The sequence below is a fragment of the Microtus oregoni genome, unplaced genomic scaffold (genome assembly GCF_018167655.1).
Source record: "Microtus oregoni isolate MIOR12 unplaced genomic scaffold, Mior012 000006F_ref0000085, whole genome shotgun sequence".
Classification (NCBI taxonomy): domain Eukaryota; kingdom Metazoa; phylum Chordata; class Mammalia; order Rodentia; family Cricetidae; genus Microtus; species Microtus oregoni.
The window spans coordinates 1,322,922-1,337,490 of record NW_024543065.1 but is presented as its reverse complement, the minus strand read 5'-3'; positions in this window follow the sequence as shown (position 1 = coordinate 1,337,490).

The window sequence follows — 14,569 nt, the reverse complement described above, 5'->3', positions numbered from 1 at the left end:
ATTCAACTGGGGCCTGCAGGAGGCTTAGGAGTTACCCAGACAGCAGGATGTGGAAATAGAGTACCAGCTATGATGAAGATCATGATATAGCTCAGCGGTAGAACACTTACCTGGATTGCATAGGCCATGGATTTGATCTTTGGAATGACTGGGAAGAAAAATGAAGGAAAAACATCAGAAGCTGTTATGAGGACTGATGTTTAAAGAATAGTGCATTCGCAAGGTGGCCAGGAGACTTACAAATTTCCTGTCCTCGAAATGATGAAAATGATAGTCTCCAGGACAGGAAGGAAGACGGCAGAGCGCAGCATTAAGTGGGGGCATACAGGTGGGGACTGGAGAAGCCTCATCGCCATGACCACAAGCATACGGCTTGAACGAGGATTTCCCCTTCGAGATGTTTCAGGATAAACCAGGAAGAGCTGCGGTGTCCATGGGGCAGAGTGGATGGCCGGCATGGTGTGTAGGAGAAAGATATTGGCAATGAAATGCCAAAGAGAGAGCTTCTGGGTCGGGCACGGTAGCACACACCCTTGGTATCAGCATTCCAGAGGCAGAGACAGGCAGATCTCTGAGTTGGAGACCGGCCGAGGCTTCATGGTGAAACCCTGTCTCCAAAGCAAAACAGCAAGCAAGCAAAGAAGCAAGAGCTAACCATTGAGCTCCTTATTGAATAGGCCTCTAATTATTCGCTTTACTTTATAAAGATAAAAGTTGACCCAGCTGCTAAAGTCTTCAAGGAGTGACAAAAAGTGACAAAAGGTGTGCAAACAATTTTCTCACTCCCCAGAGGAGCCCCTAAGACTTTTCCATAAGCAGGGAAAGCATTCAGTCTTCTTACCTTTTTTGAAACAGGGTGAAAACCACACTAGGCTTTAGAACCAGAGGAACCAGTTTCAAGTTCTTGCCTGGCGACTGTCTGTATACGCCACTTACCTGAATGTGTCACTTTCAGTCTCCAGGTCTGAGGTTTTCCATCTGTGGATTGTGCAAATGGCTTCAGAAGGGTGACAGGAGGGAGGGAGGAGGCCCCATGCCTTCCTAGTACATCAGAAATTCTGGGCAGTGGTTTTCAGTCCTTGTTAAATCCCTCAGAATTATCTGGGGAACTCAAAAAATAAAAAAAAAAATTAAAAAAAGCTATAAACCTCCCAGGGAGGTGCTGAAGTTGATGTGGGTAAGCCAGACTTGAGAATTTTTGAAAGCTTCAGCAGCGAATCTAAAGGGAAGGTAGGGAACCGCTGTCTGAGAAAAGCACATCATTTGAGAAACACAGTCAGCACACACCACTCCATTAGGAGCCAACTTTTTCTATTTTGTTCATTAAACTCATCTTAGTGCCCAGAATACCTAGCACAGAGAGAGGGTACCTAAAAAGCTGTGTCACTGTGATCATAAGGCAGATCGCAGCGCTGCCCAGAAACATAAATAAAGTAAGATAGAATTGCTTAATCTATGGACAAACTGGCTACAAAACCACAAATGACTCCGAAGGCCCAAACAATTCTAAAATATTAAAATAGGAATTTTTCACATATAAGTTTACTTCAGACCTCTCTCTCTCTCTCTCTCTCTCTCTCTTTCACACACACACACACATACACACACAAATATGTGCACATGCACACACACACACTCAGAGTCTCTGTCTTTGAGCTGTGGTGTAGTACTCAGGAAATTTATTTTCACTGTGCTCTCAAGAGCATTGAAGCATCCCTCTTTTCTCTCTTCCTACTGTACTGCAGAACTGCACAACTGTTTCTTCTCTAGCCAGTATAAAAAAGCCGAAATCTCCAGGTAAGAGTCTGTCTCCCTCTTTGTAGCGAGCGCCCAGACGGCAGAGTCTTGTATTTTCCATGTACTTCCAGCACCTATGTCATTGGCTTTGAATCATTTCTCAGTTAGTGAATATATTTATAGATGGCGTTGTATACGTTGGAGATTTCCCTCTGCTGTATCCCTCCAGTGGAGAAGGAATCAGGATAAGACCACAGAGCTCAATTAGCTATTTACTTGGTGGTTGATGGTGGGGTAGTCTAGGTGTTTCTACTTCTCTGAACTAAAGATGGAAATAAAGGTATATAAGAAAGCTTAGTGGTCTCTGGTCATTGACGTATGGCTGGTGGGCCTTTCCCCAGGCTGCCTGAGGGAGGTCCCAGAACGTCAAGAGTCCTGTGGTAAAAGCATGAATGAAGGAGCACTCTCGGGGGCAGCAAGTGCCTATGCCGACATACTTTTCCATTATGTCACCTCCTAGACGCAACTCCAGAATGAGCACTAAGAAAACCTGCCTCTGGTATATTCTCCTTAAGGAGCTGAGTGATGTTAGGCAAACCACTTAACCACTGTATGGGCTTGTCTTTTCATCCATAAAAAAAATGACTACGTGCTTTTCTCCACCCACGGTGTTGTAGGGAAAATGAAAAGCAAGGGATGCATGTGAAACCACCCCACAATGAAGCCCTTTGTGCTCCGTGCAGAGCCGCAAAGCGCTGCTCACATTGGGGCGTAGTGGCGCAGGAGCCCACGAGTTTACCGGAAAGCAAGGGCAGGGCCCTTGCTAGAATCCCGCAGCTCGAAAGTAGAACTGGAATGTGAACACTGGCGAACAGTTTTGACAACACTGGTTGTCATTTTACACGTAAATAGTGAGGTCTGTCTTGAAAATAGACACGATCCCATTGAAGCCAAGACTTCCTAAGACCTGGCCAGTCGGAGCCTATTTGCTTTATAGCAGTCAATTGCTAGAGTGTCTTTGAAAGTGGTTTCTGGGCTCCCAAACGTGTATAAGCTGCCTTTCTGTGGAGGCCCAGACGGGTCTACGAGAGCCCGGAAGACCAAGCACGGCCTTATCTTTCACACACAGTTATTCCTGCTCCTCTTAGTCCAGCATTGCAGCTCCCTCAGTCCTCCTCTCCCTTCGTCCTGACGAAACATGAACTGCTGAATGTCTGCTGCTCTACGCAAATAAACCTTTCCTTATTGGAAACCTCTATCCTGCCGGGCAGTGGTGGTGTGTGCCCTTAATCCCAGCGCTCGGGAGGATCTCCGTGAGTTCAAGGCCAGCCTGGTCTACAGATGGAGTTCTAGGATAGGCTCCAAAGTTACAGAGAAAGCCTGTATCAAAAAACCAATAAATAAATAAATAAGCCTGTATTTGACCAAGTCGGCTTGAAGCTGGCAGAGCTCCTGGCCACCACCCTGCGACAGTTTGCATTCCCTAAGAGATCTAGGTGCACTCATGTGTGTGACGGTGAGGGCATTACCAGAAAGAGGGAGGACTCCCATTCAGTGTGAGCTAGCTGAGTAGGAAATGGAGATAAAGGGAAAAAGGAGGAGGTCAGGAGAGTTCTAGCTTCCGGTTTCTGCTTCTTGGCAGCCATAATGCGAGCTGTTCTCTGTGACTCCCCTTCCCACCACGGCACACTGAAGCCCCTGAAACCATAAACAACCAAGGCAAATCTTGCTTCCCTTAATTTGTTTTTGTAAGGTATTTGATCTTAGGAATGAAAAGACTGATATATCCCTCCTGCACATGCCCACAGACAGCCCGTGTTCCCTCTCCAAGTCCTCTCCTGTCTCCTAGAATATGGCTTATGTTCAGTGTATACATTGTTTTCCCTCCATGGTCTAACAGACCTACATTCTGTAATTATGACATATGTGTGCCAAGAAAGGGGACACCAGGAGTTCTCAAAAATTAACTTTTTTCCACAGTCACTAGAAAAAGAGACACATTTCCCTTCTCTTATTACCGTTATTATTTTTTTTAAGACAGAGCTGAGTTTTCTGTAACGAACTACTGTAATTCATGTTGTGGGACTATTGGCTTCAAGGCCTAAATAAGTCTACTTGTTTTGAGTAGGCCCAAGACAAGCATGAGGCTGATGAAATGCTTGTCATGGGCTCAGAACTGAAAAAGGTCACTCAAAGTTCAGTAATCTAGAAGAATGTTCTTTATGTGCTTATTTTAAAATAGAAATTAATACCATAATCTGTGAAGAGGGGCTAGAGAGACGGCTTAGAGGATAAGAATGCTTGATGCTCTTCAGACAACTGGAGTTTGACTTCCAGCAGCCACATGAGGCGGTTCACAACTGCCTGTAACTCCAGCCCTAGGCAACCAAATACCCCTTTCTGGTTATGTCAGTTTAGCATAAATATTTCAACAGTGCCAACGCAGCAAGTCCTGCATCATCCTCATTTATACTGATGATAGAGACAGGTCCAGAATTCAGGGGACCTGTGCATAGGTAAGCTACCCTCAACCACTCCACACTGCTGCCTCTCACGGGCTAGGCCCCTAACTTCTTCTTTCCTGTTCCCCTTCCCATTATGAATCCCCTCTTCCTTTCTAGAGTATTCTGGGGTTGATGAAAGACTTGATTGATAAGAACCATCTTATTGGAGGATGTAATGTTGCAAGGGGCCGAAGAGGCAGTGAGTTGCTATGCAGGAGTTCATTTCCAATGTTTGAAGAAACAAACCTGATACAGGAAAAGTGAAGTGACTCACCAAGAAGACACATGAGTGCTTGTCCTCGGACCTACCGTTCCTCTTTTTTCTCAGGTTTCCAGTCTCCATCCCAGTCCCAGGGGACCAAGACCTCCTGGACAGTCCTGTGCCCGAGGTGCCCACTCCACTTGTAGGCTGCATGCATAGTTCTCCACACTGCTCCGATTTCCTGCCCTTATCTCCATCATGGATTGTTGCATGCTTGTGCAGGAGGCACTCCAGGCAAAAGCAAAACCCAAGTTCATTTTGACTCACAATAAAGCTGATGAGATTTAAAAAAAAAGTGTGTGGGTGTAGGCGTGGAGTCAAGCTTCAGCAAGAGCCTCACCCACCTCCTGTCAGTCACCACCTGCAGACACTCTGAATGAAGAGAAGTGAGACACCCTAAACAGATTTCTGTATGGACCTGTGGGGCAAAGCTCTCCCTCTATAGCCACTACCTTGGACAAATGGCAAGGATTTGTGGGGCTTCGTTAGAACACACCTAGGTTCCCTTTCATCCCTTCTGTCCCCAAGGCACCTTAATGGACATGCTGGTCACCATCTTGGAAAGGAATGGGAAGATCCATGGAAGAGAAGACTGGGTGAGAGGAGGGGTCTTCCCACTCGAGAGTAGTCCAAGTTCTCGTCTGAGATGTGCAGGCTCAATGATTGATTAGACCCTGGCTTTAGCTCAGTTCTAACCCCTGGGGAAGGAAAGGGATCTGAGATTTACCCAGGAAGGTTTCCCACTTGATCTGTTCCTGCTTATGTGACCACAGGATTGGTAAACTGGCATCGGGGAGAGGGGGCCAATAAAATTGCAACATGCTGCCAGGTGATGGTGGCCCATGCCTTTAATCCCAGCACTCGGGAGGTAGAGGCAGGCAGATCTCTGTGAGTTCGAGGCCAGCCTGTTCCATAAAAGCTAGTTTGAGGACAGCTAGTACTGTAACATAGAAAAACCCTGTCTTGACAAACAAAAACAAAGAAAACAGAACAAATAAAATTGCAGCATGCTGTAGACACACGAGGAAGAAGTTGTATCCAAACAGAAATCCGGTCATTTCAAGCCCAGAAGTTAAGGAGATATTTGAAAATCTTACTGCAAAACTTCAACCAGCAGCTAAGGAAGTAAGGCTTCACTTTCTTTCTTCTGTTTTGGAATGGTAGCACAGATTCTTCTTTTACAAACGCAATGAGGGAGGAAGTTTCTGTCTTGGCCCTGGCCCTGTTCCATATGTTGCAAAGAGCGGAGTCTAGAGCATAGTGAGGGTGTCCTGAAAGTCATTTTCAGAAGACAGACATAAAGGGCTTATGCCTGTAGCCCCAGAAGTTATATCCTTAGCAACATAGAGATTACCAGGCCAGTCAGAGCTACATGGCAAGACTTGGTATCAAAAGCATAAAAATATAAATAAATAACAAAATAAAATAAAACAACCAATAATTTTTCAGGGAGGCAAGGGTAAAATGGCCACTGCCTTAGACAGACTATGTGTCTCTCTAAATCTGAAACTAATCCAGCATGATGCATGATCTCACTGCCCCTCCAGGGACTGCACTGAGCAAAGACAACAAGGAATGCTGGCCTGGGAGGCAGCCATCATCACAATTCCAGGCAAAGTCCAATCTTTGGAAATTGTCCTCTCCTTGTGGGACTCTTGTAATTTAAAGAGACTCACTCCCATCCAAACTTGGTGCAGAACTTGACGTTTCAAGAAAAAAAAAATGCTGGTTATAGGATTTAGTTCTATTTTTGCAATCTGTGTAGCCAATATTCGTTAAGCGGAAAGCTCTGCAGCTAACTGGCTCTAGGCTGAGCCTTCTCAGCGTCTACAACTAAGCCAGCAGAGCGGTCCAGATCTGCGGATCGCAGCTGCGATCTCTCCTTTACACAAACCGCCATACATGCAATTTGAAAAGTAGAGCAAAATCCTCAGTCATTTTTCCCCTTTGACCACATTGGTAAAAATATATTTTTGTCAATGCCACGGCTTGCTTTATACATAATGCTTAGGAAAACATCTCGCTTACAAATTGAACCTTGGGATAAATGAGGTCATTAAAATTTTGGGACTTTGTGCAAAGCTGCACATGGGCTTTAGAAGCCATGATAGGGCTGGGGGCAGTGAACCTAAATATAACAAACTTCCCAAAAAGGCGATCTCAAACCTAACTGAAGTTGTGCTATTTTTGAAATTGGAAATCCCCGTTTTCGCCACACAGCCCTGTGGTTGAGCCGTCTAAGAATTCAACCTCTATGCTGGCCATAGTTCAAAGCCCATCCTTTGCAGAATGCCAAGGGCACTCCTCTTCCTTCCTGCCACCCACAGGGTCAGTCCTAAATTCTATGGGTTAAACGTGACACCTGGTGTCCCCAGACTGACTCTGGTGAGGGATAAATCCTGTGTTCAATGTGATTTACCCTCTGGTGGAAGTTTCTCTTTAAAGCATCTTTCCTCCCCTCCGCTCCTGTCCTGTCCCCTCTCCTCTCTCATCCTCTTTCATACCTTCTCTCCCCACTACCCCAGCTATCAAGCTAAGGATGGAACCCAGGTCCTCAAGCATGCTGAGATCAGTTCCTAAAGCATTTCTTTGCAATCTTTATTGCAATTTTAGGTTTTGCACCTTTGCCAACATTTCTCCAGAGGAAATGGTTTATATTTGCTTTTAAAAGAAAAAAATGAGGCTTGTATTTCAGAAAAATACAGTCCATGAATATTCTTAGCTTTTGCCATGTCTAAAGAAGCAATGTAGCTATTTCTTTTCCTACATTTTAAATAGAGGAACAATAATGATGTTTGTTCGTGTCTTACTCTCCCTCAAATTCCTTTTCCATGTTCTTTTTGAATTGAGTTATATTTGGACTTCAGATGTCAACCAACCTAACTCGGGTCCCTCTGGCATTCGTGGGTTTCAACAATAGTTCCTAAAATAGCATTGTGGGTACAGATTCCTCCACTCTTTAAGCCACCCTCCCCTGCAAATCCTCAGGTAACACTGGACACTAGACATGCACAGTGAGGCAACTGTCAGATACCCATTTCTTTTTTCTTTTCTTTTCTTTTCCTTTCTTTCTTTCTCCCTTCCTTCCTTTCTTTCTTTCTTTTTTTTTTTTTGTTCATTTGTTTTTCAAGACAGGGTTTCTCTGGAACTCACTCGGTAGACCAGGCTGGCCTCGAACTCATAGAGATCTGCCTGCCTCTGCCTCCTGAGTGCTGGGATTAAAGGAGTGTGCCACCACTCCCTGGCATTTTTGATATCTTTATGTAGCTCAATTGCAAATCCCTAATGCCGGCTAACACGATTACCCTTCTAGATCTGAAACCTGCATCAGCAGAGTCAACCAAAAAGAATAGAAAATGTTCATAAAACTATGTGCTCCTGGGCTGAACAGTTTATGAGTCCCTAGACAGCTCTCGGCATACTTCCCTAAGTACTGCAGTACAATGGCTGCTTGCATCAAGTTTACATTGTATCAGAGGGTGCAAGCAATCCTAAAATTATTTAAAGTATGCAGAAAGATATGCATAGGTTGCTTACAATTACTAAGCCTTTTGAAGCAGGAGGCTTGGGAATCCATTGATTTTGGGTATTCTCAGGTGGTCCTGGAATCAGTGCCCATGGATGCCAAGGCATGGCTGTGTCTAAAAAGCCCCTGTGGTAAGAGGACAGCTAAAAACCATATGCTCTAAAGCTAAATGCAGAGGCTGCCCACTGCCTCTTTAGAATCCACTAGTCATGATAACTGATTGCTTTGTACCCTTCTGTTGACGTGTGTGGTTGGAGTGAACTCTTGATTTATTCGGCCTAGGAACATGAGATGGAGCTCTGATTGTAATCCAACACCATAGATAGGATCCTGCAGTGTTCTAGAGCGGTACACATGCGTGCACAATCCCAGCTAGCAGGCTGGTGACAGCCAGCTACACTTAAAAGCAGAGGGGCGGGAGGGAAACCTCCAGAAGACTACCTCGCAAAATATTCAGTTACATTCTGTAGGCAGAATATGGTCTACCTTGGCGGTTTTATCTTCCTGTTAATGTCTCACATACATGCTTCTTTAGAACATGACATTTTCAGCTTCTAAATGCCAATCACTGCTTTCTAAATTTATGTATTTCCATAGCTTTATTTGTTCTTACAAACACCCAGAGAAACACCCAGGGCAGATGTTGTTAATTCCTTTTCACAGGTTAAGAAGTGAGGTACAAAAATGAAAACAGAGACTAGAGACATGGCTCAGTGGGTAAGTGTGCTTGCTGCTCTTCCAGAGGAGGATGGAAGTTTGGCTCCCAGCACCGTGGCAGCAGTCCCCAATGGCCTGTAACTCTATCTCTCGACAATCAGCGTCTCCTCCCGGTGTCCACAGGCTCTCACTCCTGAGCTCACGCATGCATACACACACAGATAAACAGTAGCCTAAAAGGAAAAGTGGCAACACTAAGTTTAGAACCACTCGGCTTGGGTCTCCCACCTGCCAACCACATGCTACTCCCCTGTGTCAAGTTAAAGGGACAGGAAAGCACAATTAGAAGTCATCCGTATTCCTGCTGCAAGAACTGCAGGCAGTAATGATAGGCCATTGCCACCCTGGCTTCCTAGAGAAGGAAAAGTAAAATATTCTACTACTATAGCAATAATGATGTTAATTTTTTCTTTTTTGAAATTTAATATATTTACGGTATTAATAAATTCAGAAGTAGATTTTCTTTTCCTTCTTCCTTCCCTGCTTCTTGCCTTCCTTCCTTCCTCCCTTCCTTTCTTTATTTTTATTTTATGTGCATTGGTGTTTTGCCTACATGTTATGTATGTGTCAGGGCGCTGGATCTCCTGGAACTGAAGATGTAGACAGTTGTGGGCTGCCTTGTGGGTGCTGGGAGACCAGTCAGTGCTTTTAACCTCTGAGCCTCTCTCCAGCCTCCATGATGCTAATATCTAAACGGGAAGAAGTGCAACGTTTTCTGTTTGTAGAGGTATCTGACAACCGTTGGTGAAGATGGAGAATTCTCATTCATTGCGGGTGGGAAAATAGAGTGACACAAATATTTTGGCAACTGGCAAACATACAAACATCACAACATCCAGCATTTTCTAAGTGTCAGGCAAAGTGACCATAGCAAGCTCAGCTCTGCAGCTCAACTCTGCTCTCTATAAAGTTTTATTGAGACACACTATTTGTTTACATATTACCTAATGATACGTTTTAAAGCAACGATACTGGGTAAATGTTAAAGAGACCATATACAATGCAGAAATGAAAAACATTTTACAATTTGACCCATTGTGATAAAAATATGTCACCTTCTACCTAAGAAAATTAACAGCAGATTTCACAAATGACAGCTGCATGCACAGTTTCTTGACGGGGAAGTCCATCTAGATGTCTACCAACAGTAGAATATATAAATAATTGCATATGCATACAATGTGATACTTCATAATGATAAAAAGAAAAATCTGATGCTAGCTACAACTTGTATCTCACAAAAAAATAAAAGAACTAAGATACAATCTAAAATAATGTCCCTACAAAGGGACTATGTGAATCTGAAGTACAATCAAAAATTAATTTATAGTGATAGAAGATAGATATTTCTTGTTTACATGTGGGTACTCGCTGGAAGGAGATACTGAGAAGTTTCTGGGCGTTCACTATGTTCCACTAGCTAATCTGAGTAATAGTTAAATGTTAACATCTATTTTAATACTTTATTTATTTATGTGTGTGTGTGGATATATATGTACAGGTATTTCATGGTTCATAGGTGTTGCACCTGGGTAGGACTACTGAGTGATTCCCTCCCTTGATAGTTTGCATAAATATTTTTTGAAACTGTGGAAGTTAGATAGCAGGAAAGAGACTTTAAGTCAGTTCCAGCTCAGGTCATTTGAGCCCTGTGCCTAAGTGTTGAGTGTTTACAGCAATAGGGGCCCATCCTAAAGCCCTGAGAAGAAACCAAGGCCTATAGTAATAAGACTGCACAAAGGTACAATAAATAGCACTCTATGTCAGCGGCAACCAACTGTTCTCTAATTGTACTTAAAGCCCACTTAACAGGAGGGAAACCATGCCTGTTACCAGAAACCTAGCTAGCTTCCCAGGGCTAGTGAGGTCATGGACACTTGGCCAGACTCTATTGCCATCATTTTGCTAGACTGGCATAATTCCTTACTGCATTTAAAACTTATCCTTATTCAGACGGGCAAATGAAGCTGCAACCCCTCATCAAAACAGCGCCTCTCCAACAAATGGAGACCATCACAGAAAACGAGAACTGGAACAGTGCAGAAATTAAGAGATCACTGGGATTCCACCCCAGTGGATATATCTATATTATAGCTCCTACATCTATGGCTCAAGAGAACACCTTGGAATAGGGGTGCGTGTGCTTGGAAAATTGTAATATCTGAAAGTCTTCTGTGAAAGTCTCTACTAGAAATGGCCATATAATCAAGGCTGGAACAATGACAATATCAGCAGGTATGGTAATATGAAAGGTGGAGGATTTCACAGTGCCGGCCCTAGACAAAGAACTATAAACAACTGATGAAAGCCGGGAGAATGAGAATTATCCTCCCCCAGGCAGGAACCCCTGTTGGCTGTCCAATTCAGAGTGGACAGCTTTGAGACCATGTGCTTATCATCAATAAAATCAAGCTCAGCAGGTTGTGTGTGTTTGTGTGTGTGCGTGTGTGTGTGTATACTTGTGTATGTATGCTTATATGTATGAACAATAATAATAAAAGAAAAAGAGGCTACAACTTAAAAGAGGGGAGACATGGGAGAGGCTCAAGGGAGGATAGCAGGTAGGTGGCTAGAGGGAGGAAAGGGATGTAATTTTGTCTCAATTGAAAGCATATTTTTTTTTTAAAAAGGAAGCCATGGAAGAGATAGCTCAGTTGTTAAGCATGTATACTGCTTGTGAAGAGGAAATGCATTTAGTTTTCAGCGTGCACACAGAATAGATCACAACCAGCAACTCCAGCTCCAGGGAATCCAAAGCCTTGTCTGGCTTTGGCAGACAATTGCACTCAAATGCACACACTTCCACACAGACACACAAGCATACTCATAACTTTAACTAAAAGAAAATCTTTAAAAGAGAAAGAGAAGAAACTTCGTGAAGTGTGAGAAATCACAGATGGCTTAGCCAAAGAGTCCAGGAGAAATCCCCTGAGATACCATTGTGTTAATGAGGAAGTCTGTCAATGGACAGAGTTATATGACATCATTTTGTTGTCAAAATTAGCCCAAAAAGACTAATGGAAGAAATGTTAGGAGACGGCACTGAGGAGAGAAGAGAAGGAGGCGGAAGTCAGTGATGCTGCCCAGGCTCTCACTTCGCTGTGTCACAGGTGGACTCCGTGTGAACTAATGAATGATCTTGGAGGCGTGTAACTGCTAGCATGCATAGCCTTGGTGCGCATGTGTAATCCACCCAAACTAAGATGATTCTTTCAAACAAGCCATTGCCAGATCAACACACCCTTAGTTTGGATCTGAACTGTCTTCAAAGACCCATGTGTTGAAGGCTTGACCTAGTTCTGATGGAGGAAGGTCATTGGTTAATAAAGAAACTCCTTGGCCTGATATGTTAGAACATAGGTGGGTGGAGTAAACAGAACAGAATGCTGGGAGGAAGAGGAAGTGAGCCAGACGCCATGCCTCTGCTCTCCAGGGCAGATGCAATGAAGATCTGACCCAAGATGGACGTTCCCTGGTAAGTCACCACCTTGTGGTACTACACACATTAATAGAAATGGACCAAGCAGTGTTTATATGAATACAGTTTGTGTGTTGTTATTTCGGGTATAAATCTAGCCGGTGGCTGGGAGCTGGGAGGCGGGAAGCGACCCTCAGCTCCTACAACACAGTTCGGCACTATGGGAAGCTGGTAAAAATAAGAAATAAGACCTATTTACTGGGAGGTCTCTGGTCATTGGGGGGCATGCTCTCAAAGGGAATTGTGGGATGTCTGTCTCTTCCTTCCTTTCTTTTGCTTCCCAGCCATAGGCGAGTGGCCCTGTTCTGGCATGTGCTTCTGCTCTGACATGCTGCCTGACTGCAGGTCCCAAAACCACAGTGACAACTGATCATGCACTGGAACCTTCAAGACCATGGGCCAGAGCAACCTGGAGTGATATTTCATTTGCATTTTAATAAATAAAGTTTAAAATAAAGTTTGCCTGAAGACCAGAATGCAAAACAGTCACAGTAGTCAGCCTTGCAGGCTAGGCAGTGGTGGCACACACCTCTACAGCATGTTAGCCATAGGGGCTAGGCGGTGAGGGTGCACTCCTTTAAACACTGCACTGGAGAGGAATATAAGGCAGGATGAGACAGGAACTTCCTCTTTTTCAGTCTGAAAATTTCATAGAGGTAAAAGCTCTGTAGTGGCTTGGCTCCTTTGTTTCTCTGACCCTTAGGTTGAACCCCAATATCTGTCTCTGGGTTTTTATTAATCGTGCTACAGGAACCCTGTCTTTTTCCATTGTTATCATGGTCTCTGTTAGAGTGATAGGAGGAAAGCTGACACACTCAGCCAGAGGTTACACATATAGGCTGTGTCAAGAGAATTAATGAATGGCGAAAACAGCAGAAAAGAAAGAATAAATGTTGAAACAGAAAAGATCAGTCTTCATTCATTCTCCACTCGTTGACTTCTTTACACTTAATATTCTTATTTATTAATAAGATACAGTAATGGATACATTCTTCCCATACATTTACTGTTTTAAAAGTATTTTGGAAAATTCTGGCAGATTCAACCACGAAGAAGAGGAGGAGGGTGAGAAAGAGGAGGAGGAGGAGAAGGGAGAGGAGGAGGAAGAGGAGGAGGAAAAGGAGGAGGAAGAAGAAGAGAAGGAGGAGAAGAAGAAGAGGAGGAGGAGGAGGAGAAGAAGAAGAGGAGGAGGAGGAGGAAGAGGAAAAGAAGGAGGAGGAGGAGAAGAAGAAGAAGACGAGGAGGAGGAGGAGGAGGAGGAGGAGGAGGAGGAGGAGGAGGAGGAGGAGGAGGAGAAGGAGAAGGAGAAGAAGAAGAAGAAGAAGCAAAAACAATAAACTAGAAGTTCACAAAACCTAACTCTGGTGATATCTGATGCTGATTTGGTGACAGACCCAGGCCTGTTGGACTCCTTTGGAACTTTTCCTAGAAGTGAATGATCTGAAGTTTCAGTGAGTAAAAACATTCAATGGGAAAATGACATTAAAACACTACGAACTTTGTGTAAAGACAGACCTCTTCATAACAGCTCTCTTGTGCTAATAAAGATGTTGAGTCTCTCTTCCTGTTTTCCAAGCTGGCCCTACATCTTCATGGGCAGAGCATTGCCCAAGGTGGAAGCTGTGGAATGTCTGTCAAAGAGGGAAGAGGAATAGTGAAAGGCAGGTCTCACCCTACAGGGCTCATACTAAGGTAGGGCTCACTGCACGGTTGGGTCACTCGGAACTTCCTCGGCTTCAGAAACCGAGCTTAATTCCACTTCCACTCTCATGTTCCTTATCCAGCTGCTACTGTCATTCTTAATTAACCCGTGTGTGTCTGGTATTTTTACTCTTTGCCACCTGTTTCCAGACGCTTTTTTTTTTTTTTAAATCTTGACGCAGCTGGGCCAGCACGCTGATCAACCCTTCCTATTTTTGCTTCCTACTCTTTGAGCCCCTGTGTTTTTCTGTTTGGTTTCCTTAGATGGTGAGCCAGACAGCAACTCCAACTTTTCCCTTTATTTAGAGTGAGTTTGACCTCAGGCACTTGAGACTTGGGAAGACCTTGGACAGCAAAAGAGGAAAGTTGGCCTGAAGCTATCAGTCTATCAGCCAGGAAAAAGGTTTTCAGACAGTCTGGGGAAGGCATGGGCATTACAGTGGTTTTCTTTCACCATACCTGACAGTGGGACTTTTTGCTTGAAACCACATGTGAGACTCACTTACACAGATTCTTTCCAGAAGATTTATTTTTCTATGGCAACTCCCTGACAACAAAATAAAAATAAAAAAAAAAAAATAAGCACAGGTTGATTTAGGATACTCATGGGTATTTTCTATCCGCAGTCTTATTCTTGCCTAAAT